Source organism: Pangasianodon hypophthalmus, chromosome 6, assembly GCF_027358585.1.
Source record: "Pangasianodon hypophthalmus isolate fPanHyp1 chromosome 6, fPanHyp1.pri, whole genome shotgun sequence".
Lineage (NCBI taxonomy): Eukaryota > Metazoa > Chordata > Actinopteri > Siluriformes > Pangasiidae > Pangasianodon > Pangasianodon hypophthalmus.
The window spans coordinates 10449677-10476687 of NC_069715.1; the positions used below are offsets into that span (position 1 = coordinate 10449677).

The window sequence follows — 27011 nt, forward strand, 5'->3', positions numbered from 1 at the left end:
AAGGCTAGTAAGCCACATAATGACCCCTAATGATCGCCTGATCGGCTGAAGCCCATACACAGAGCTCATGAGCACATGACGCTTTTCAGTCGTCTGGAGCAGAAGCGTGGTCTTTCTAAGCTCTTACCTTCATGGCTCTTGTAAAACGGACACGATTTCCACACAACTGCAGGCTGCTTTGCCCTTGCCACCTTATCAAACACCGACGTTAATCCATGATACGTAAATATCCACTGATCACCGTGAACTCGTTTAATTGCTCTACAAATTAAACGCTAGTGGACACGTTCACATTCATACTGAAGGCGCTGATGGACTCGCTGAAGAGCCGAAGGACGAAACTCCGTGAAAAAGAAAGGTGGGGGGGGTTGAGGAAAGCGCACGGTTCTGTTTTTTAAAAAAAGAACTGTACTAGTTCATATAAGCAAAACTAAACGAATATTCGAATGAAGACAGTTTACTCTACTGCTACTGCTGGGTATTCCTGAGGAAATGTAAATTAAATGTAAACAGAAATATATTTTTGTGCCCCGCCCCTCCCTACCTCCTCCCGAAGTGGAGCGTGCATTCTCACGATTTTTAATCCTATTGGTTTTCCCCGATGACGTAAGCATGGGCGGTTACAGAAAAGCCTGCAGGTCCAGTGTGGAGTTTTGGTGAGCAGGGTATTGGTTATAGTAACCGGTTTGGTTGTAATTTACTTTTTATTTAATGTTTTCAAGTCTTTACTCTAAAGGTTTAACCATTTCGAGGAACCAGTGGAAGTCTACCTTGTAGTTAAAACTACCCTGACAGTTCATTCACATTAAATGAAGTAAACCTGTGTGTCTGTGCACATTATGTGTAGACTAGTAAGTGGGCTGAATATGTAAAGAAGGAAACACTTGGGAGCATGCTGTTACAGAAAACTAATCAACAATGGGGCTTAGTGCTTAGCACTGTTGCCTCGCACCACTGGCAGTTGGGGTTTGAATCCAGCCTCTGCCCTGTGTGTGCGGAGTTTGCATGTTCTCCCTGTGCTTTGGGGTTTCCTCCCCAGTCCAAAGACACGCGTTGTAGGCTGATTGGTATTTCCAAATCGTCTGTAGTTTGTGTGTGTGTGTGTGTGTGTGTGTGTGTGATTGTGCCCTGTGATGGGTTGGCACCCTGACCAGGGAGCCCTGTACCCTGCGTCCCCTGGGATAGGCTCCCCATAACCCTGTGTATGGTCAGTAGTACAGAGAATGGATGGATTGGCCTATTTCCAGGTATTTTCCTATTACAAGACATGCATTTATCAACAATTACAATTTTAAATGTAAAGAATTACACATTGTAGTTTTACATGTAATGTTGTGGAATGTCCGTGAGACATGTTATTGCTTACGTAATAGTAGATATAATCAGCTGTTTTATCACCAGTCTCTCTTTTTTCCCTCTCTTGAAGTCAATAAGACAAAACACAGCTTGTCATGTTAGAGAAGCTAGAAAGCACAAAGTGCTCTGTCCTGAAGATTTTTCCATGGCAGAAAATTTACTGACTTTTACAAAGCCCTGACACTGGAGATAACCTTCCATAAATGTTATAGCCTTATAGAAAGCTTCACCAAATCAATGACTTTATGTCTTTGTTAAATAACATGTTTTTTTTGTTTTTTTTAATATGTTCATTATTAGTCTTACATGAAGACTAATATGATAACATGAAGCATTCACCATGCAAGTCCCTGTAAATGAGCCGTTTCTATAAAATGGGAAGTGGTAGCTCAGTGGTTAAGATGTTGGACTTCTGCTCAGAAGGTTGAGAGTTCAAATCCCAGCACCACCAAGCTGCCACCACTGGGCCCTTGAGCAAGGCCCTTAACCCTCAACTGCTCAGTTGTATAAAATCGGATAATTGTAAGTTGCTCTGGATAAGGGCGTCTGCCAGATGCCATAAATGTAAATGTAAAATAATAACATAAATCTGTGATTTGAATTACAGTTGGTACTAGTGTCTGAGGTGCTGTTATAGAAAATTAATTGACACTATCTCACCAATCAGATTAAAAAAAACAATCACATTAAGTGTCAACATAGACACCAGCTAATTCTGATTTTAACAAAATGTATTTAATCACCTGTAACGTAACCCTATAAAAAGGTACTGTTAAGTCACGTCGGACCAGAAGATTTAGCAGAGTGTTTGTGAAAGCATGTGTTTTGCACCATTAATTCGGCAAAAGAAATAAAATTAAATAAAATAAAACTGAGACAGTTTGTGTTCTTGCCGCAATAATAGTCGATCAGCCAATACAAACTAAAGTTTTCTTATTACGTTTTACACTAGAGCTATGACACTAATATTGCTACCAAGTAAGAGACACACAGTGTAGCTTAATGCAAACTTAAATTATCACATGCTTTCTTCAAATTATGTTGATCTGTTAGATAATTTCATCACTTTTTATGTGCGTTCTGACACTGTATGACAATGTTATCTGTAAAAATAGACAAAAATGGCTTAAAAAATAGTAGAAGCCATCTTGTCACTCAGGTAAGAGGTGTCACTTTCGTATCTCTAAAGCTCATGGCTCATGGAGTGTCTAATATATTTTGTACACTTTTCTGATTACAAGCTTCAGAATCTTTACGCTTTTATCAGTTAACAGTGGGAAAACAAACTTTTGAATACTGCAACACAATGAGCTTTAGTAAAAGATATAGTCATTTGACTGAAAAAGTTTTGTTCAAAACAGTTAGTGGTGAGTAAACATGGTTGGCTGCGTGCCATCCCAGTCAAACAGCCTTTTCCTGTGAAATTAGGTGGGCCGCTTTTATTAAAGAAACACACCAGACCAGGCTGTCTGGTGGAAACGTTCCTTACATATTAGCTAGATTTAACCTTTTAGGCTAAATAGAAATCTGTTCTAGTGCACTTTTTGGCAGAATGATATCATTAATCTTACTTATTTCACATTTTATTATGCAATGTTCACAGCCCTGGAGAGTTCTGTAACATCCTGCTAACAAATAAAAAATAATTTACATATGGCTTGTAATAAGGGTATTTGGCAGAGCTCTTTGTGTGTGTCTGTTGTCAGTTGCACTCATGTTCAAGACTCCTCTTGAGGTGTAATGTCAACCAAATATTTTCCAGAACAATGTAGAAAGGGAAGTTTTACTGTTCAGCCCAGCAATTAGTACAGAGTGATGAAGGACACTGAACCAGAACAACCTCAGTGATTACATCCCGTGTCATAGGGAGATAAATTAGAGGTGACAGAGGACGTGCAATAACCTTTTATCAAACCCTGTTGTTCTTTTTTTTAACAATTAAGTATGCATATTAATAATATACAGTAAACCTAGAAAAGTCAATAACACATTTCCTGCAAAGACTTAGATTATAAACCAAAGTCAACACTGTGACTGCCAACATTTCTTTGTTGTTTTAGAAGCAAAGAGACATACATTTTGGTGTGACACAGTAATTATGTAAAGGGGTTACTGCCCTAGATAATCTGTCAGTCCTCTGTAAACAACAACATACCATTTTTACATGCCTCAGTGTCAAAGTCAAAAGCTGAGGTCATGACGTTGGCTCTGAATGGAAGACTATTTAGCGGCGCCAGCAGTTCCTGTTGTAAGTCAGCTATGGAGCATACATGGAGCTGCTCTTGAGCATGACTGAAAGTTATAAACATTAGATAAAGGAGATAAAAATATCCTGTTATCTGTACGCATGTGTGGTTTGAAGGATGTGGAGTGGTTGTACACCCTAAACCACACAAGAGGTGCTGCGTTAACACTATCTGCAGTGTTTCACTGTTCTAATCCCTCAACACACCCACACTCACACTCCTGAGCGCAGTGAGATAATTAATCTATACACTGAACTTCACTGTGACATCCTGATAGACAAATGAAGTCTCATACACAGAGCAGAGACAAAACGAATATATGGCATAACACTGTTTAACAACAGCATCAGCTGTCTGAAATAAATGAATGTACTGTGTAAGAGGTAATTGACATTTTGTAGATGGAATAAAACACTGAGATGTGGAGTTATAAAAAAAAAAAAATTAAAAAATTGTTGGTGTGATGTTACCAATCCCAAATGTATTATTTTCCTATAACAGTATTTTATTCCCCTCATACCACAGCAATTTGCCAGTAATTACTGTTTTATTAATTGAAAAAGGACGTCACACTATTTATCCATTTATAGTTACATTTAATGTTGTGAAACAACCACAAAACAAGTTAGTTCCTGTTATTACTTATGCTATAACAGCTATGAGTAGTCATTCCCACACCAGCCTCTCTTTTTTCTCTCTCTTGAAGTTAGAAAGCAAACAAACATAGCTTGGCATGTTACAGAGACACAAAGAAACACACACACACACACACACACACACACAAAAGTCCTTTGTCCTGAAGACCTTTATACTTTCCTGTGGAAAGTTACGAAACTCTGAGAATGGAGACTCCTTCAATCTCCTTACAGAAAGTTTCGTCATATCAACAATTATACATTTTCATTGTTAAATAAAAACACTTTTTTTAAAATAATATTATTAGTTTATGTTGAGCTTCCCCCATACAAGTCCCTGTAAATTAGCTGTTACTATAGAAATGATAACGCATAAGAATGAGAGCATTAATATAAATATGATTGATATAAACATGTGAACAGTGCCGTAACATAAAGACTGTTGATATAGAGAAGTATAAAATAATTTTTTTTGCAAATTACATATATCATAAGCTCTTTCGAGAAGACTTTAGGCTTTCTGAGACCAATGTCTTTACTATTACAGTGTCCTTGGATGGTGTTGTTTCTAGTATGTACACTTCAGCTCTAACCAATATAAACTAATAACTGTGAAACAAGTTGTAAGAAATAAACCAGTTTCCTGGTTTTCATTACATTAGAACGTGTCCTTGCAGACACTAGCCATGAGACATGACACCACAGCACATGGCAATTATTACACTTTTCCAAAATGAGATATTTAGTGATAGTGGAAGAGCCTCTTTCTTATTTCTTACGCAATGCGTATGGTTCCAATTTTAGTTTCACAAAACGAGTCAATATAATAAAATATTTTTGCTGTCATCATCATTACAGCAGAATACTTACAATATCTAGAGTGACACATAAAAACAATTTGCACTACCCAATCCAGAGATGGTGAAATTTTATAGAATGACACACTGATACCCTACATGTGCCAAGTATTAGCTTTCAAGCATAATTCAGGAAAATGGCAGCATAAATGTTCAGATATGGTATCCCTTGAGATGTTATGTGCAAGAAATAGAAGAAACCCCTACAGAGAAAATCAGGATAACTCTGTTACAGCTATGTAACTCCATTATATAGCTCTGTAATGTAGGGAAAAGAATCCCTAGTGTGTGTAATGTAATTGCATAAGAAAGGAAGTGGTGATTTTTAAACAATAGTGTGAACAATAGAACAAAACACTGGCAAAACAGTGATGCTTTTATTGTGAAATCTTAGTCTCTTACGGTATGTATAGAATGAGATTCCTGTTAGTTGAGGCAATGAACGTCTCCTCTTTAATGTCTCATTGCATTTTACGCAGTCTGTGATGAGCTTACTCTATGCAAATCGCATTGCAATGATCTATTGTCATCATGCAACAATCTGCTGACCTTTTAAATCGATAACACTCAAGCCATCAGAAACATGGCATTCAATCTCAATGATAATCACGCCTGCCATGCAGCATTATCATAAAGACAACTCACACACAGAGGCTGGAAGGCAGATCTGTATAAGGCTCGAGCCAGTATATTGGATTAATGTAGGTTTGCTTGGTAAACTGTACAGGGAACAGCTAGTGACTCCAGCAGAAGCTGAACCCTTGCTAGTGAACAGCTATTAAAAGAAGTTAATAGGAGCAGCGAAGAAAGCAACCCACAGACAGCATAGTGCTGATTACATAACATCAGACACAGGGATTCACCTTTTATCAATATACTGGAGGTGTGGCTTCAAACATGTCTCAAATGGTCTTCATTATTTTCACACCTGCATTTTTTTTGAAGGGCAATGACAACAACAAAATGGGAGGAAATGTCTTGTGACTCTCTCTCTTAAAACAGAGGACTATTCTCTTATGATAGAAGTGATGTATGATGTCATCAGGTACAATAAAGAAAGCAAGGAGGAAGGAAACTCGGAATATTACATTGACATCACGCACATAAACAAGCACCCCTGCAAATAATGAAGCACACAGCAGGACCATCAAAGCAGAGGAGTGAAATCAACAGCATTGTACTTACCCTGACAACTACTACAGAGCCTGGCGTCTGTCTGTTCTGAGCTTCCTCCTCCTCTCCCTTGTATCCTTTCTCTGTTTCTCTGTTTCCTATTCCTTCTTTCCTATACCCATGAGATGCAGACTGGTCCAGAGCTCATTGCCATGGTTACAGGACGTGGAAGATCTCACGTGATTTGGTTGGCAGGCTTGAGGAAAGGCAGAGCAGCCCGCAGCCCCTCCTTCCTCAGATGACGCTGAGCATCCCGTCTGTTCACAAAGAGCAGCCTCCAAGTGCGCCTGCGAACACACAATGGATGTCTTAAGAAGATGAAGACGGGTGTGGCGAGCACGTGTGTGTGTGTGTGTGTGTGTGTGTGTGTGTGTATGGGGGGGTGTTTAGGGCTTTGTGTGAGTCAGCGCACCCTAGTGAGTCTGTGTACAGAATGTACTGGTGTGCAGCAGGGCTGCCAGGATACAGGAATAACACGCCAAGAAGACAGCCAGGCATTCCTGAGTCCTCCCAAATGTGGCTGTTTGACCCACTGGCCCTGCACACTCTGAGTGAAGCAGTTATTTATATCAGAAAGGACATGGGACAGTTGCACTGCTGTCAGCCAGTGTGTGAGGTTTCGGGGTTGTGTTATGGATATACAAAAAGCTTTCCTTTAATCTACACTATTCCTCTTTATGACTCTTCATGCAAATGCACTTCCCTCAACTCATTTAAAACACAATTCAAAACTTTCTAAGAACAAAATGAAGTTATTTATACCAACAAGCTAGATAAATATTTGGACATTGCCAATGCTATTGTTATTTTAGCTGTCTACCACAGTATTCTGGAGTTGAAATTAAATAACGCCCCGAAAGTGCAGACGTTCACCTTTGATTTGAGGATATTTACATCCTAATCACGTGAACGGTGTAGGAATTACAACACTTTTTATATTTTTAAGGGACCAAATGTAATTAGACAATTGGCTGCTCAGTTGTTCCCTGTTATTCCCTCATTATTTCACTTATAAGCAGATAAAAGGTCTAGAGTTGATTCCAAGTGTGGCATTTGCATTTAGAATCTGTTGCTGTTAACTCTCAATATGAAGTCCAAAGCGCTGTCACTACCAATGAAGCAGGCCATCATTAGGCTGAAAAATTTTGACAAATTTTTACATTCTTAAAAAGAAGGAATGCACTGCTGTACTCAGGGACACCAAAAGGCCCAGAAGGCCATGGAAAACAACAGTGGTGGATGAGAGAAAAAATATTTTCCTGGTGAAAAAAACCCTTCACAGCAGTTGGCCAGATCAAGAACACCCTCCAGGAGACAGGAGTGTCTGTGTCAAAGTCAAAAATCCAGAGAAGACTTCACCAGAGTAAATACAGAGATTTTACCATGAGATGTAAACCATTGGTAAGCCCCAAAAGCAGGAAGATCAGATTAGAGTTTGCCAAAAACATAAAAAATAGCCTGTACAGTTCTGGAACTACATCCTGTGGCCAGATGACACAAAGGTCAACTTGTACCAGAATGACAGGAGAAGGGAAAGAACTGCTTATGATCATCTTATGGCTGTCAGTGGAACTGGTTCTCTTGTATTTATTAATGATGAGATTGCTGACAAAAGCAGCAGGATGAATTCTGAAGTGTTGGGCTGTATTATCTGCTCTGATTTAGCTAAATGCTTTAAAACTCATTGGATGGTGCTTCACAGTACATATGGACAATGAACTGAAGCATGCTTTGAAAGCAACCCAAGACTTTTTTTAAGACAAAGAAGTGGAATGGTTTTGCAATGGCCAAGTCAATCAACAGACCTCAATCCAATTGAGCATGCTGAAAGCAATACACCGTACGAACAAGTAGGAACTGAAGACAGCTGCAGTAAAGGCCTGGCAGAGCATCACCAGGGAAGAAACCCAGCATCTGGTGATGTCTACGGGTTAAAGATTTCAGGCATTCACATATTCCCATTTCAGGCATTCACATAAAATTCCTACACCATTTAACCGATTTGGATGTAAATACAATCAAATTAGAGCTGAAACTTTGCACTTTGAGTATTCCTATTCATTATTGAATTTAACCAATTTAGAGTAACCAATCCCCCTATTGGCAAAATGCCAGTGAAATGTGGTCATCTTGCTTAAAAATTTGTTTCACAGAGCTCTTGCAGTCTTTGCAGTCTTACCTTGCAGTCTTTTCTCCCTGGGCCTTTTGCTTAAAATGTCTTGAATGAGGTTTAAGTAGTAAGAAATAAGCCAGCGATTACTTTAGCTCTCTGTACAAGTGGCAGATCCAGCAGTTTGTGCCCTGCGTATGACTTTGACAATATCAAAATGTCCTTAAATCAACAAGTGGAGATAAGGGAAATCTCCACTCATTCACAGGCAATGAACTCCAACTGCTTTAATTACATAGGAATAACATTTGGGACTGTTTTACATGCACTGAGCTGGACACAGTTAGTTCAGTCATCTGAAATGATTTCACTGGGAAAAGGCATGCATTACCAGAAGGAGCAAAGTTTAACATTTCCTTTGTAAAAGCTCGATTGTGTCGTGACTCTGACATTACTGTGGTGTATGCAGAGTCTTGGTGCATTCAGACACTGGGTTGATCACAGTTGGATCTAATTGGTCCAGTGTGGAGGAACACAAATGAAGGAGTGCCTTTGTGTCATGGACGTGTAGGCTAAATGAATGCACTGGGACTGGGGCTGTGACGTAATGACCACACAAGAGCAATGCTCTGGTCTGCTACAGCGATGACGGATATTCAATTTCGTTTAGGAGGAAATTAGCAAGGAAAACCAGATGCATGCTTTTGAAAGGGTGTGGGTAGATAATTCATTATAATTATTACTTATGTGTGTTCTGGTTCCCAAAGTCATGTACACCACTCTTTGGCTTCATGTGAACCTCTTTAAAGAGTCTGCAAGTAAATCTGATTGTTATTAGTGATATCTTAGTTGGACACATACATGAAGCCTGAGGTAGGCTCTCTATTTTCATGCATTTTGAATAAGCTTTCTTCTCCAAACTCTACAGTCATAGGTTCAGTGTGGAAGAGCCATGAATAAAACATAAGAAGCCTGTCAGCTTTCAAAAGGCATAGTCAACTAAGAAGATTGTCTTCCCAGCAATACAACAGCCATACATAGCTATTGGCTCATAGGTCTTATCATCCATGTATACAAAATTGATAAAGCTGGGAAGAAAAATTGTTTATAAAAATAGTGAACATTGCTTCATCCTTCCTTTTATGGTTAATTTCATATTTCCAGTACTGGTATTGATTATTGTCATCTAATGCCATAACCCATTTGTAAAGTTTGGGAAAGAAGCTGATTGAAATCCCCAAGGCCACTTTGGTGGGATTTTGGGAATATGGACATATAACAGAGGGTAACCTAAAGGGTTATACGTGGAAAGACAATAAACCTTCCCTTTTTAACAAGGCATACATGCAGTACAATCATAACAAGGATGAGCTCTGCCAAATCAAATGAAACATTCCACAACATGTCTTTCTGCACATCGTTAGTTCCTGTACATCACTGGTGATATGAGATGGGCTGATAGGCATAATGTAAATATCACACCACCTTTCTATTCCTGATCTTTTATTCAGTATATACAGTACTGTGGAGTGTTGGGAGGTGTTTGGAGAAATAGACTGACACAGACAAAAACCATGAGAAGATATGTAGATAAGAGTGAGGAAGAACGAGAAAAATGGTAGACAGGTAGACAAGGGAACAATCTGATATCCTCTGTATATAAAATTCTTTTCCCCAATTCATTATCTTATAAAGTTATCATAAGGGTCAATCACATGACCTTTTTTTTTCATGCATATGGTTGTTTAAGGTTCCATCTGCATATTGATGTTATCTAGATTTCTTAAAATTGTGTGTGCATGGTCTTGTGAGTCTTATGATGGACTGGCATCCCATCCAGGTTGTATTTCCACCTCACACTGAGTGTTCCTGGAATAGGGTCCAGTTCCACCATAACCCTGACTGAAATAAAGCACTTACTGAATAATTTTTTTTGTTAAGCAGCCATATTTATCATGGGCTCAGGATACTGTCTGTGTGGAGTTTTTAGGTTTCCTCCTACTGTCCAAAAACCTGCAAATAGGTAGACTGGCTACGCTAAATTCCCCCCCCTGGTGTGAATGTGGGTGTGCGTGGTGCCCTGCGATGGACCGGAGTCTCATGTCTGGTGGCTCTGGATTCACCGTGACCCTGACCAGGATAAAGTGTTTACTGACAAGCATGAATAATTATTATCATTTTGGTCTTCAAAAATGTTTTGGGTGAATGTTTAAATACTTGAAACAGGTTATTGTTTGTGGTAAAAACATAGTACCATTGCAATAAAATGTCAAGGTTAAACTGTTGAATACATGATTTCAAGTATGAATTCATTCATTAATAACTAAACAACTAGTTAATAACTGAATACTTGGATTTGCCCACTGCAGTAGTTAAGAAAAACCTCAAGTTGGTTAATTAGTTTAGGTTATTCAATATAAAAAGGCATTTCACTCACATATGCATAATTTCCCAGCAAACAGATGAAAGCAAATATGAAGCAAAGCCTCTAGTGTCATGTGAAGATAAATGAGAGTAATTAGTTGACATTTGTATGGAGCAAAAATCAACTATGTTTAATACATCTGTGATCATGTCAATTGTACATGTATTTGGAGTGTTTTAAAAATATATTGTCGTTAATAATTACATTATTCTTTAATTATTAGGGCTAATAACCCCCTAATAATTTTATCCTGAAAATTATAGATTTCAAAAAGCACATAAAACCATGATGACATTAATGAGAATATAAGATGTGCAATTTAAATGAGTTTTTAATATTTTTTCCATCTTCTTAAAATTCCTTTTACTGACTCATTAAGACACATTAAGAGTAGAAAATCAACTCTCTCTCTCTCTCTCTCTCTCTCTCTCTCTCTCTGTCTCTTTATATGTGTGTGTGTGTGTGTGTGTGAGAGAGAGAGAGAGAGAGAGAGAGAGCGAAAGAGAGAGAAAATCAGGCAGTTAGCTCAATACAGTGGCTCATAAAAGGCCTTCATAATAATGCAGGTCAAAAGGCCTTAGTAATGATGCATGCAGTCCTTTTGAAAACCTCAGCTATTATAAGTCTGTTACAGACCATTAGGCTACTACACTGCCATGACTGCACACACAGAGCAGAGCTATTGCAGGCTTGTATACACTTTAAATACTGATAAATATATGTATATATAGATAAACTCATAGTTTCATTTTGTAAAACCTGAAATAAACACATAAACAAATACACACATACAGTATATAGATTGTGGTATTACTATCAGTAGCAGACCAGTACACTCTGAAATTCCTCCAAACTAGGGACAAAAGGACACAGTTGCCTAGCTTTCTCTAGGGGATCAAATGAGAATTACACACATGCAACTAAAAACCACTACAGAAATGTATCTGCTGTGACTTTTAGAGAATAAGACAGAAAAATACAGGTAAGGTTACAGTCATTGAAACCGGTCACACTCTCTCAGAGTAATCAAAGTCCTTTAACCTGCCCTGGACAGGTCATCTTTCAGAACCAGGTCAAATTCTGAATTCAAACTAGTCATGTGCAACATACAGTAGCAAGTATTCGTGAAACAAGATTTATTGGAGTGAGATAAAAAAAAACTCTTTATAATCTTCTTTGCATTTCTAATAACAAATTTCTGTTATTGCGGTCAAACCAAAATGGCCAATTACAAGCAATACAAATGCAAGTGGACCTGCAACACAAATATCTCATTTCCTCTGGAGAAATGAGCAAAGTATTAGTGCAAACATCTCCAGAACAGTAAATACCTTGATTGGTCAGAGCTCTCCTCTGTCCAGCCAGTTGACGGGATCTGTGCTGGGTGTTAGATCATCAGGATTTATCGTTCTGGACGTTGCCTCTGGAATGTCAGCATTGACAAACCCACCTGTTGAAATGAAAGCTATCAGGCTGTGGTAGTGCTCCCTGTTAAAGCACTGCTGCATAATGTTGGGACTAGAGCATGCAAATGACTCGAGGTCAGAATTTGCTTTGAGTACAGCATGTGCCTGCAGAAATGGTACCTTTTTGCTGTCTTGGAAGAATTCAGATGACTATTGAATTTTAATGGGAATAAAACCCAAAATAGTAACTGGAACAGAAGAGATATCCAATTCAGCAGAGGACACATTGTGCACAAAAGCAGATGGGCTACAGTCAGTAATTGTATACCTACAAAATGCACATTTTGTATATGGCAGGTAGCTAAGCTACAAAACTGTCAACTCAGTGTATTACAACATGACATTGAGCAGCACAACTTTTTTTTTTTTTTTTTAATTATCACACATCACACCACTGGCTTCCTGTAGCTTCCCTCATTACATTTAAAACACTGACGCTTGCCTACGAAGCCAAAAAAAAAGGTGCGGTTCTCACCTACATGAAGGCACTTATCAAAGCACTTCAGTTTCCTTTGAGCCACAAGCATGACTCGACCCATGATCTCTCAAGGCACAAGGAAGCCAAGACTTTTCAAGACTTTGCTCTCTCTGTTATGGCACCCAATTGGTGGAGTTAACTTTCTTTGGCTGTCAGATCAGCTGAGTCACCTGTTCACTGAACGCTTAACTGGACACTTAAGAAAACCTAAAAATCTCAATCTGTATGTTGTGTTTGTTGCTGTCCTAACCCCTCTCTAACCTGATTTCTTTTCTGTTTTTTTTAATTATTATTTTTTACCATGACCTATTTTTCCTAGCTTGAGGTATGTTTATTTGAAGCACTGCAATGCACCTTGGCATCCCATCCAGAGTGTGTTCCTGCTTTGTGCCCAGTGTTTCCAGGATCGGCTTTGGATTCACTGTGACCCTGACCAAGATAAAATCATTAAGATGATTGAATGACTTCTGTCAGTCACTCTGGATAAGGGTGTCTGCCAAATGCTGTAAATGTAAACGTACTACAGCCAACACAGTTGTCAAACACATGTTCAGCATGCTCAAGAGGAACATAACACTTTCCCCAAGCTATGCACTGTGGATGGGTCATTAGCTCTAAGTGACCGTCCTACATTTGTGACTAGGAGTATAAATACCAGTCTACATTGTATAGCAAGTTACTAAAAGTCATTGCTGTTGCCAGAAAAAGGGACGAATCGGGGACAGGTAAGTGACAGTAAGTAGCACAGAGCTACCAGACAGTCACCTGATCTTATTGGCATTCCGTCTGGTGCTGAAACAAGTGATTTGAAGTATTGATCAGTGTGTGGCTCTTTAACCAGACATAAGCAGGTCAGGGATTGATTGACAGTCTGCTCTTTTGTGGATCTCTGGTTCATGCTATTCTCAGGAAGCAGCAGCTTCAGGCATATAGTAACCAGGAATTATGTTGATTTAACATATCAACTGGAAAACAAACATCCGTAAAACTGTAGTTTCCGTCAGCCCATGCTGTTGGCGTATACGTTGGTAAAAGCCTAGCTCAGTCAGTAGCGCATGAGACTCTTAATGTCAGGGTCGTGGGTTTAAACCCCACGTTGGGCGCCAAACCCACCCACTGGGGTCGCGTGAGCTAGTGCACTCTCAGTGCTGGTCGCAAGCCCGGATAAAATGAGGGGATTGTATCAGGAAGGGCATCCAGCATAAAACCTGTGCCAAATCAAATATGTGGTCCATAAACCAGATTTCAATAATGGAGACGGAGAATCTGCTGTGGTGACCACTACCAGAAGCAGCCAAAAGTAGAACATCAACAGCATGGTTTACAAGTAGATTTCTATTTTCCCCATACTGTATCTGTGTAAAACATTAACACGTTTAAAAAAGCAATGCATTTTCCGCACTGCACCTTGAGTACACAGGCATTGTCCATCCTGTTTTGCTTATTTTTATGTTTTTTTTTTTTTTAGTTTGCAGCTACTGAGGAAGCATCAGTTGCTTCCCATCCTGTCTTCATTTTTTATTTTTATTTGCCTATAGGGCACATTAAAATGGGTAGGTCTCATTTTCATGTGAAGGTTATAAACAAACTAAGAGCATCAGTGACTGTGTAGTCATCTATATTCTGAACATGAAGCACAAGATACAAGGACACTTCATTGTAATCATTGCATAACTGTCTGACCTCACGTATTAGCTAATGCCCACCTTTTCATTAGTGAGACATGATTCATGTGGGTTAGAAATATTATTTCAGACTTTAAGCAGCCTCCGGACTGTTTGCTATTTCAAAAAAAAAAAAATCACGGATCTAGAGTACAGTTTTTAGGTTTACTAGTTGTAAGCTAAATTTTAATGATTAGTTTTAGATTAATTTTATTAATGAGTCTTTGTTCTAGGTCTAGGGTTAATCTCAGTCCAGAAAACTAACCCACATAACATTAAGTGACAGGCATAATTTTATAATTTTTTATTATATTACTATTAAATCCCTCCGTGTCCTCTGTTGTCTTACTTAAGAACAGTGGAGATATTTTCACAGTTTCAACACATAGTATTTTAAGCCCCTAGTTGTGATTCAACACCCAACAGTTACACAGTGATCCTAAAAGCCAGCCAGACCACAGCTTCTCCCATGGTACACAACTCAAACCTGTAAATGCAGTATATGCTGTGGGTCGTTACTGCAAGCTTGCAATATCTGTCCCTTCCTTAAAAATGCCCAACTCTGCTTTAGATAAAGACTATAAAGCAGTAGGAGTGAACATGTGGTATTTAACATTTGGCTGAACTCCCTGCCTTGATGTCATGCTATAAATATGCTGAGCTTTAACATGATCCATGGCATCCATGAAAGAAGCAGTGAGGAAAGCGAGGTGTCTTACAGGGTAAGAGCTAGTTAAGCACGCTGTCATTACAGACATTAATGAACAGATAACTTTACAAACACAAAGTTATGGTAATGAGGCAGCTAATTTTTTAAGTTTGTGGCAGATTATTCAATTACAGCATCACAAAATAAAACCAGTGCAGTTCTTTTGTGAGTGTACAGGTCACATTAAAACATTAACAGTATGGAAGCATACTAACATAAAAAAAAACAAAAAAACGAAGGAGTAAAAATGACAGGGTACGCAGTTATAGGAAGCAGTCAACAACTGAGTTGATTATTTTCCAATAACAGCACAACTTGAAGCTTTTTTTGATTCCTCTTATATGACAGCAATTTTTCCAATTAAAATCTTTTATTTATAAAAGTATGACGTCATATTTTTATCCATTTATAGTTTTACATTTCATGTTGTGGAACATCCACGAAATAAGTTATCACTTTTGTTATAGCAGCTATAAACATTCCCTCACTAGTCTCTTTTTTTCTCTCTATTGAATTAATTAAGAAAAAAATTATAGAAAATTATCCTGAAGACTTATTCTTTTAAAACGTATAAAGGGTATATAAATGTCTCCTTACAGAACGCTTCAACTTTTTTTAGTTTTTCATTGTTAAATAAACACTAGCTTAAAACTCTGTTTATTGTTAGGCTTAAATTATTTGAGCATTCATCATACAAGTCCCTGTGAATTAGACATTACTATAGAAACTATAACAGAATGAGCGCAGTATTATGCCTTGCTGCTGACACTGTTGTCAGAGCTGCTGTTATTAAAAAAAAAAATTAACCAACATTTTCTGACCAATCAGATTCAACAATTCAACAGCATATTTTCAATTCAGCACAATGGCTTCCTAACTACAATTAATTATTCAATTCAGTGTAGCAAACTATTCAGATAATCTTGGATGTCTTCATATACATCCATGAGAATCAGTCCCATAAGAGAATCAGTAAACTCTGATAAACTCATTCCATGCTACATTATTTTACACTGCTAGAAATTCACTGTACACACACACACACACACACACACACACACACTCACACACACAGTGCAGCTGTTCAAATATTGTGACATGTGATTGCAGCCGGATACAAAGGGTCTTTTTCAGTTTGAGCTAAGAGACAAAAGGAAGAAAGAAGAGGACAAAGTCCCCCATTTGACCGCTCTGTGTCCCCAGCCAAAAGAAAGCTTTGTCTAACACACTGCATAGCGATGCACTGGAGCTCTCTCCAACAACTCCCATCCAGTATGGCTTCCTTCAGTCTTTCACCAGAGACAGCACAAACAAATCACTCCACAGGAGTACAGATTTCCCATAATGCCATGGTCTAAGTAAATCAAAGATGGTGTACAGCCTCATAAGTACATTTTTTGGATTTGAATTTCTTATATTCTTTACCAGTATATTACATATTATGTGATCTCATCAGTCTGACACTTTCCATCAGGGAGAGATCTGAAGCATTCTCTTGTAATTACCTTCAAGAGAGCAAGAAGTATGAAATGTGCTACTGAGAACACTTGAGCTGTGAATGACTTTCATAAGCACTTAGTATTATCCTTTCATTTTCATTTACATTTACAATATTTAGCAAAAGCCTTTACCCAGAGCATCTTACAGAAGTGCTTTGTAGTCTTCATCGAATATATCCTCATGCTAGTATAAATAGGTCAGAATCTGAGAATAATATCAAGCTAAATCCATGTTAGAGAGGAGTTAGTAAATCGATCCTCTCATTGTGCCGTTCACTTTTGACCACATGATATGAACTCATGCACCATTTCACAGTGAGAACAACAGCTATGTGGCTTGCTGGCATTATGTAATGCCCTTAAAGGTGACAAACAAAGATTCTGCAATTCTCTTCAGAATGGGTGTTCTCTTCTGAATTTTCTGAAAAATGTTTTCAAATTGCAAAATTAATAAAACAGAGAATAAAACTTAGTAAAGCATGCTGTTATGATGCCATTACCATGCCAACGTTGATTATTTTACAATAACAGCATGTCACAAAATGTTTCATTCGTCTTACACCACAGGAATTTTCCACTGATTAAACTTTTTAATATATTAAAAGAACAATAAATAATACCATTTATAGTTACATTTAATATTGTGAAATGATCATAAAACAAGTTACTTCCTTAACAGTTACATTTAATTAAAGAATTATATGCCATACTTTTTTTTTTTAATCAATTTATAATTGTGTTTAATGGTGTAAAATATCCTCAAGTTAGTTCCTCTTATCACTTACATTATAGTAGCTATGAACAGTCATGCTTTCACTTGATGTTAATAAGCCAAAAAAAGTGAAATTCTCTGCCCTTAGATTTTCCTATGATGGAAAATGTAAAATTACAGCTTTACCTCTAACTGCTACAAAGTGCTGACACTGAAGACTCCTTTTATAAATGTTAAATAAACATTTCCTGACAGAAAGCTTCATCATTTTAATTGGTTAAATAACAACACATTTTGAATCTGTTTAATTATATGGAGTGTATATATTATACAAGTCCCTGTGAATGAGCTGTTATATTAGAACGAGAACATTAATACAAACCTGTGATTTGCCTTGCAGCCGGCATTACTCTCAGAGCCATGCTGTTATAGAAAATTAATCAATGCCTTCTGACTTGAGAATTCAACAGTGCTGTGATATAAAATCAATTAAATTCATAGCATTTACACTTTCTACAATGGAAACAGAATATGAGTTTGTGGCCTGAATATCTGGATAAACATGAATTAATCCATGACTGTAAGCTGAGCTGAGACTTGAGAAACAGTCATCCTTCTTTCTTTTACTCCACCGAAGGATTCCTCAGTGCATACAAGCAGCCTGATGAATATACAAAAAGGCATGAAAGCATTTTTATTGGATGATTCAAACATTCCAACAAGATTTTACGATCCATGGAATGCTTTAGGATTACAAACTGGTAAAAAATTCCATCCATGTATGTCCACTCTGGTTGATCTTCTGGGGCAAAAGGCTTTAATCACAACAGATCTGGACCTCTAGGTTCAGGAACAGCACTTCTCTAACCACTGCATATATATTACTTGACATTCTAATTGAACTCTATTAGCATTATTACGTATTTTGACTTTGATTTTATTTTTTTTATTAAACTTAATTCTATTATGTTTCTAGCACTGAAAGTTTATATTTTACTTGTTGTAAATGTATGGTTTGATTTTACGACCATACCACGGCAAATTTATAACAACCGATGTCACAGTAAAGCATAGAGTTGTGTTGAGCTGGTCATTTTCTAAATTATTCACTTCAGAAGATATCACAAGCATTTCATCTGCTTACAATGCTTAATGAAAAAAAAAAAATAAAAAAAAATAGGAAACAGGAAGTGGAATAAGGACACAATCTTAAAACTGCTAAGTTGTAGACATCCTAATGACTGGGCAGTAAATATTATGGTACCTCAAAAGTTTGGAATCCACAAAATGCATACAGGTCTTAAAAAAGGACCAGTTCTAGCAGTCTAAAACGAACACACATGCACGCCACACACAACCGAGTCAATAAAATTTATGGAAGATGTTAGTAATACAACTATATATGTGCTGGCAATCATTTATATGGCCTCTCATTTACAGCTGTTTTGCCAAGAATGACATCATCACAATTACAATTACAGCACTGTTACTGAGTTTGTTAACTGGTGTATTTTCAGAGTCAATGTTTCTTTAATTGGCAGCTTGGGCAAAGTATGAATAATGCTTAATTTCAGGAACAACCTAAGCAGGTAAAATGGTTCAGTAGTTAAACTGTAGTTAGGTTTTCTACTGAGATATATTACTTTATAAAACATTTAGAGCAATGGAAGAATATCCACAGTGAGAAGCTTCTGGTGAGCAGCACTCCATGACTGAGAGATAGCAGCAAAGTTCCCAGAGAGACCACAGGCTCATTTAAAGGCCAAAGATTGGCCAGATTTGGCACAGTCAAGGCCTGCAATTTTCTACCAAAATAGATTTCTGGGAAATTTCATGATGGGAATGCTGTGAATTGCTAAGTCGGATTTTCTTCTTTTAAAGCACTTTATTATATATGGAATTTCACTTGATGTGAATAAAGATGCTGGTTAAAAGGAATTGTTTTAATATTCACAGAAATGAATGATCAAATATTTCAGCCATTCTTTGACCACCAGATACATGTATAGCAAATTTGACCTTTACTCTGATCACCATGCTGTTTCAAAGCGTGAATCCTAATCTCCCATTAGATTAATCTAATCTACCATTAACTTCCATTAAAAAAGTGACTGTATAAAACATTCAGTTTGAAAATAAAATGCATAGCTACCCAAGAGATTAGACACTTTAAACTACAGTCTTAGTGCAGTGTAACAGCACTGGATGTTTCCAGAATGGCCTTGCCTAGGCTTGACACTCTGTAACTGATGTCAGACGTTTTATACTTTTATGGACTGAATTTTGGAATGAATCATATTTGGCTCTTGGTGCTAAGTATGACATCAGTTCAATGTTCACTTTGTAGATGCATTTAGGCCCATCCCTTTTCATTGACAGCCTAGAGAGAAAAGAAGTCTATTTGATTAATTTGTCATTTGTTCAGATAAAAGTACAACTACAAGACTGGCAGGTTAAATGTATTATTCCCTGTATGACAGGTTTTTGGTGAGACAGAAGGTTTTGATGGTGGCTTATGGAATCTGAAAGATGAGTGATCTGAAATCAAGGAAGTGTGTAATTTTAGAGCACGATAACTATCATGTCATATAATCTGCTGGTAAATATTTCTCTACTTCAGCAGTCTAAAACAGGAGAGAACTTCTGGCCACCAAAGCTCCACCCTGCCACTCCCTGAGGTAAGCACAGCGATCCAATCCTACCCACATTCAAAAGCAACCACTGAGTTAGAGAAATACTCCAGTGTTTCTTAACCTAATCTCTATTTACTACCTCTATATCTGTCTTGCATGACACATTAGCACAGATTTTTTAAATTTATTTTATTATACATTATTTCAACACATTTCCTTGTACTTAGAAAAACCTGGATAATAACTCACTTGTACTGGCAGTTACTGAATGCAGTTACTGAACTCCGTCAATGCACTTTTATGCAAAACAAGTGTTGTAGAGCATTTTTATGAATTGTGTAGTCCAAAATAGTGTATGTCTGTATCACTCAGAGATGGGACTACATTTTCCCAGTGAGCACAACTTTTTATAGATTATAGGCCATCAGTATAGTAATGTGGGTCTGGGGGGTGTATACCATAGATACCAAAAAATGTTCATAAAAGCATAAATAACCAAACCTACTTTTTACTTCAGTGATGGAAGGTTGGATAAAAGCACATAATACCCCTTATTGTTTGTGTGTATTGCATTTAGTTTAGCATTATAGTTCATACATATCACACAAATATTAAGCTCAGGATCAAACCAGGGACTCTGGAGCTGTAAGGCATCATATAGTTGCATTTTTTAAAAAACTTTTAGGGACAGAATTTCACAAAAGCCCTTTCACAGTAGGTGAGTTTTAAATAATAAAATAGGTGTTCTATTCTTTTTTCAGTATAGGGAAACAAAATTCTTGCCTATGGTAATTACACTAATGCTACAGATACAGTACATTAGGTTGAAAAAATATTGCTTGAAAGAACAGTCAGCAACTAAGCTTTAATCTATACTTTAGTCTTTATCGTATCTTCCAGTCACGCCACAATTAGATTTAACAAACTGGGATGAATAACATGTGTTGCTCACTTTTGGATCACTTAGAGTGAATATATCATCACTTACAACAACACTTTTTATGCATTTTCATTAATGTTGTGAGTCGGACTATTCTTAGACATTTTTATACAAGATGGCGTAGAGGACCAGATAACTTAATTCTGCTAAACGAGGCGGGTGACAGACACTCCCACACACTCTGAGTTGCAGACTATCAGTTCTTCATTCTTTTAGCTGCTTGAATGCCCAACTGAAATCCTCCATTCTCCTTTTCTCTGATCTCTCTTCCTGCTCATTCTGCCTCTGAAACACTCTCTCCTGTTCTGAACGCATGGACAGAAGCTGCTTCAGGACTTTACTGTTCTCTGTGTCTGATGGAGGACTTCTGATTATCTCTTCAGATATTACTCCACCCATCATCATATTTCACAGTGGCCACACTGACACATGAGCATATGAGTATTACATATGTGTAGAGAAACAAGTGAGGAATGAACATGCAGGAAATATGATTCCAGCGGGTTCAATGACAGCTGGAGTACAAGCCTAGTCCTCCTTTACACATACACACACACACACACACACACACACACATACACACACACATGTGCATGCATAACCACGAACACGCCCAAGAATGGCTGTACCTTCCCCTCATATGTTTCTGCACATAGGCAAGAAATAAATTTATTTATATTGTCAGTCTTGATTAAAAAAAACCCAACATAAATAACAACAACAACAACAACAACAACAACAACAATAATAATAATATTAATAATGTATAGCACATTTCATAAATAAAACTTTGCAATACTAATATAATAAAAACTACTAAGAAACAACATGAGAAAACTTTTTAACTAGTAGATAGTTTGATGTTATTTTAATAAATGAATTGATATATTTAACCGTTAACATTTTAAGATTTCAAAATTATTCAAAACTTGTACTTAAGTATAAATTTGTAAAAACAAAACTTGAAGAAATACTCCAGAATTTCTTTATTAACAAAATTTCTATTTAACACATACGTATGTAGTGTGTGATTTATTACCACAGACTAAATTTTCAATATGTTTCCCAGTCCTGACAAACAGAAAATCCATTTTCAGGGATACCACAATACTTTCAGGAAAGCATAAATGATCAGAATTTCTCTTTACTCCTGCTGAAAAGTTGGATAAACCTCCAAACAATGGCCTTGATGTTTCCCTTATAAGTGACTTTTAAGTTATCATATTTTCTGGCTTTTTTCTCAGTACACGGAAATGTATCAATGTTTTTTGTCTATGGAAATCTACATGAGGTAGGTAGAGAGCTTAGGTTGAGAAGATGGCTGGAGTATTACTGTAAGAGAGGAGGTCTCTTCCTAACAGCTGGTCAGTGAGACTAATCGTGCAGAGAGATGAAATTCTTCTTTTTACTTGGCACAATAGAAGAGAGAGAGATAGAAAGGAAGGAAGGGAGAGGGAGAACTGTTTCTCCAAGAACCCAGAGCACTTTGGCCTAAGTTTAAGCAGCCACCCTGCCAACTCTAAAGAGTTATTTTATAGAAGCTTAAAAGCAGGATTTAGTATCTAATGACCCACATGCTCTCAGCCGTGCCAGTTCGTTCAGCTCAGTGCGCTGTCAGCTCTGTGTGGCCTGGGACGGAAGCTGCTGGCCTCGTCCTGGATGTGTCCTTGGCCGAGAAACGGCACTCTCTCTAAGCAGGTTAATGGCAGAGGAAAAGCAAGAATCTGGCATGGACTCACTGCAGCTATGCAGTGCTTCACTATTCCACTGACAAACACACAAAAGCACAAATGTGTGTGAGGAAGCAAAGGAAAGGAGCACTCAAGTGTGCCAAATGCTATGGATGCTTAGTCAAGGCAGATAGAAAGTGAGAGAGAGAGAGTGAAAAAGGAGAGAAGCAGAGAGAGTTTCAATGTACTACATTTGGGCCTTGTGTGCTCAACACAACACTCTGTAACCCCTGTAATCTCCCTTTGCCTCCGTACTGGGCTTAAGCCAAGACTGAGGATTAAAGCAGAATAGTACCCTCATGTAGACAGAGAGAGAGTTGAGAGATGGACAGCTCTCCTCTCAGGCTTGACACTTGTGCTCGACTAAGGCTCTTTAAAGCTTGGCCATGATTCTTCAGATCCTTTAAATGTCGCTAAACTGCCAAAACATTTCATTGATGGAGTTGAGATCTATCTAGCTTTGAAATGAACTGTTATGTTTGTGTTGATTCAGATGATTCTTACAGATGTTATCTTTCCTCTTGGATCTGTTCTGTGAAGATTGAGGAAAAACAGCATCACAACAAAGTAAAGCAATGCAGGATGCACAGCAGCTATAATGTTTGGAAACTGTGTCTCTTGACCTGTCTTGTCCAATTTCTTTAACATGTATGGCCTCCCATGTGGTATAATCCAGCAATTCTGGATTTAAGAAGCCTTGCCTCTGTGTTACGGTACAATTCTGAGCAAGGGAAGTGGTGGCTCAGTGGTTAAGGCTTCGAAGGAAAGGTTGTGATTTCAAATCCCTGCACTGCCAAGCTGCCACTGTTGGGTCTTTGAGCAAAACCCTTAACTTTCATCTGTTCAGTTGTATCTCCAATTGGATAAAAGCATCAGCCAAATGAACACTTGTAACAGTAAGCATGACTTTAACCTACTAGTCACATCTCTAGTTAATTCAACTATTACATAAGCCTATGCACCATCTGTATATAACCAAGGGTTAGGCCCATATGGCTACACATTCCTGTTGGGGCCTGCTATTATTACACTAAACCTTCAGAAGTGGCACGTCCATACAGAATTCATGCAAACAGTCAGAGTGAATACAAAATCCCTTCTGACTGTATGCATGGAATGTCTTCTTCAAGCATACAGCTTTAACTTTGAACAAATAAAACCAGCCATGGAGTCCTGGCACTTGGCCAACCCAAATCACTCAATGCAGACAAAAGGCACACCAGAATAGCGTGTGTGGGATATGTGACATGCAGTGGCACCCCGCACGGCTCCTCAGACAAAAAACGAGCAGCCTCGTGGAATGCTAAGTGGCCTAGACGCTCTGAGAAAGGCAGCCACAGAGCTGTAAACGGGGGATTTTGGAGATGGAGTTGAAGAAAGATGTGGCAAGGCAGTAAATCTGTCTGGTGCATAAGAATACAAGGCTGAAATGTGAATCGTCCACGTCAGCACGGCTTGTGGAAGCAAGCAAAGAACATTTGGATAATATAATTCATCCTAGAGCATTAAATAGTGTCATGGTGGCCCCAAATTCAATAATACAATCCAGGCTGAAAGCATGACCCTTAGTCATTATTCCACACCCACATTAAAGCTCACATGCTCATAAAAGGGAAATGACAACAACCAGATTCAGTATCTGTTTGACACTTTTCTTCTTTTCAATGCATGTCACAACAATAAATTATCTGGGTCATTCGCTAATGGCACAGACCTAGAAGACATATGCTCATGTCAGATAGCCAATGAGAGCCCTAGATTAACACACTCCTCCCAGCCACGAAGCCATGTGCTCTCTGTCCCAGGAAACACCCAGACAATTAGGAACAATGACAGACTAGTAATGGGAACAAAAGAATAACATGAGACACTGCAAGTATGAAAGCATTCATTTGACACACATGATCTGTGAAAATTCTATTACTAGCACTACAATAACACAGTAATGTTGTATTAACTATGGTGTTTATTAATATCTATATATACTTGCATTATTTTTTGTAAAAATAAGGACCAGTGTTAACATTTCCCCCCGTTTGTAAAAGAAAATGAGAAAAAATAAATAAGTTCAATAAATAAGGTCAATAAATAACCACTTCTGCTACCACTATCACTACTACTACTATTATTATTATTATTAATAATAATAATAATAATAATAATAATAATATTAATAGTTTATAAAGAAATTGTTTCCCTGGTAACTAATCAAATCTACCCACAATGTCAAAATCGTCACTTACATGTCATGCTTTCCTATCATCATTGACACACTTTTCTAGCCAAGCATGCTGAGGCCTGCACGCAATCCATAAAATTCTCTTGGGTGTGTGTGTGTATATATGTGTGTGTGTGTGTGTGTGTGTGTACGTGTGTATGTGTGTTGTGCTTATGTCCTTGTCTACACCTTCACTGCAAGCTTAAACAATTGAAACAAAGACTTGACAAATGATTGATTTGTCACCAATGTATCCCAGGCCTAATGCATCACAGATGGCCTTATCTGCTTATTATGTAATGCTGTAGTGATTATACTAGACCACAGTGGCTTCATTCTCAGGGTATTACAAGGCAGCTGTTACAAGAATAAAACCAAGGCATGGTCTCTTTCTGTGCTAACGTTAGCCTCAAGCAATGCCCCGACAGCTGATGTTCAGTTTTGCAGTATATATACTTTAAAGTCCAGAAACAGATGTTCTGTACATCACTCTGTTCCAAGCCAATAGTTTAAGTCATTGATATCTTCCTCAAGGGCCAGATCCATTACCACAATGTTTCTGTGGAGGTCTGGATAGATCTGTTTTTGAGTACTGGTCATTTATATTCATCACGCGCCCTTCACATGAGCAACTACATCACTCCCACTCAACGCACATTCAGCACGGTTCTGCACAATATCCTACTGTCTTCTGAGACACACACGAGAGCGGATGAGGGTTTCTATAGCTGCCCGAGGTAACTGGAATTGCGATCTGTGTGTACTGCTGTCAGCAAATCTAAGTACAGTAACAAGGTCACCCTGTAACTCTGTACCATCATCATTCTCATTCAATCTCAACACACACACATTCCACTGTGGCAGTCATCGGAATTACAATGCTGATTATATATATTCTCACTTCCACTGTTAGCAAAAGTGCTTCATTATTTCGATATTCTGAAACAGACAGCAAATCTTACCTTTGATGTCCGGTCCTTCTGATCCTCTCACCTTCATCGGAGATCATCCAGGTCTTGTTTTCATGGTTTATTGTGTTTGTGTGTGTGTGAGAGTGTGTGTGTTCTGCTGTGCTGTATGTGGCTCTGCAATGCAGCTTCTCATTCAGCACAGAACACAAAAAACTCAGCCTTTCAGCACTCCTCCACACTTCTTAAAGCACCACGTCACTGTAAAGAGGCGAAATATGACCCAAATACAAATCACACAATCTGCACTGGTGGTGGTGATGATGATGAGGTGGAGGGATTACATTTAAACACACACTTTAGCTAATAATTTGGAATGAAATGGCTTGACATGATAACAGGACAAAAATATTAGAAAAGAGATGAAGATGATAATCAGTGATGAACATACTATGTGTTTCTGAACACCAAAATTTATTTTTAAAAATGACACAACATTTTCTCAATAAACCTTTCTGTATGTTTTGTGTAGTGTTTTGGTGGTTCACACCTATTTAGTGACATTTTTTTATAGAGCTTATCAAAATAATATGGAAGCAAGAATAATAGTTAAGAATTTGTTTGCTGTGTCATTGCTGTTCTGTTGTATAATCTGTCATAGACACTGGAACACAATTAAGATCAATTCACTAAGACACATAGTATTATAGTCCATCTTGAAACTACTGCAATATGTCTAGATAAAAAACACTCTGTCTGCAAGAATATTGTCATATTCACTCAGCTACTACTTAGGAGTGAGCACAATAAGGCTAAATAACACATTTAACATTATATTTATAGCTTTTTATCACACAGGACTGGATGTAACACATCCCTGAAAAAGGTCTTCCTTAAAACCCTATTACACTACACATATTGATATTTCACATATTTCTGCAACCAAACAGAAATAGGAGCAATAATCACTTACAAGTACTTACTCAACACCGTCCTCTGCTCCTCACACACTCATCACACACACATAGCATCCTGTGCTAGTTCTCCTCTGCTTGTCGTTATGAAAACCTAATTGGGACTGGTGCCAGTTTGTGACTGTCTCTCTCTGACTCTCTCTCTGCTTCCTCCAACATCAAGTGAAAGTGCCACCTCTTCATCAGTCTCCTCCTTTTCAATGTAATATGGATATACATGAAAAACACCATGGGAAAAGCCAACATAGTGCGCTTTCTTGGATTGCCTTCCATCTACT

The 27011-nt window shown here is 37.9% G+C and overlaps 1 protein-coding gene across 33 annotated transcripts in view; it reads right to left on the bottom strand.

The window, feature by feature from the left end:
* mical3a (microtubule associated monooxygenase, calponin and LIM domain containing 3a) overlaps window positions 1-26005 on the bottom strand; it is a 102814-nt gene extending 76809 nt beyond the window's left edge. For 12 of the 33 annotated variants that reach the window (XM_053235130.1, XM_053235124.1, XM_053235142.1 and 9 more), the window contains exon 1: window positions 128-514. The gene's annotated coding sequence lies outside the window, so the exon portion shown is untranslated. Of the gene's footprint in view, window positions 1-127; window positions 516-6279; window positions 6612-12133; window positions 12253-25813 lie in introns of those variants that run through there. The other 21 variants (XM_053235129.1, XM_053235127.1, XM_053235126.1 and 18 more) reach the window with 7 other exon arrangements.
* Window positions 26006-27011: the final 1006 nt, after the last annotated feature.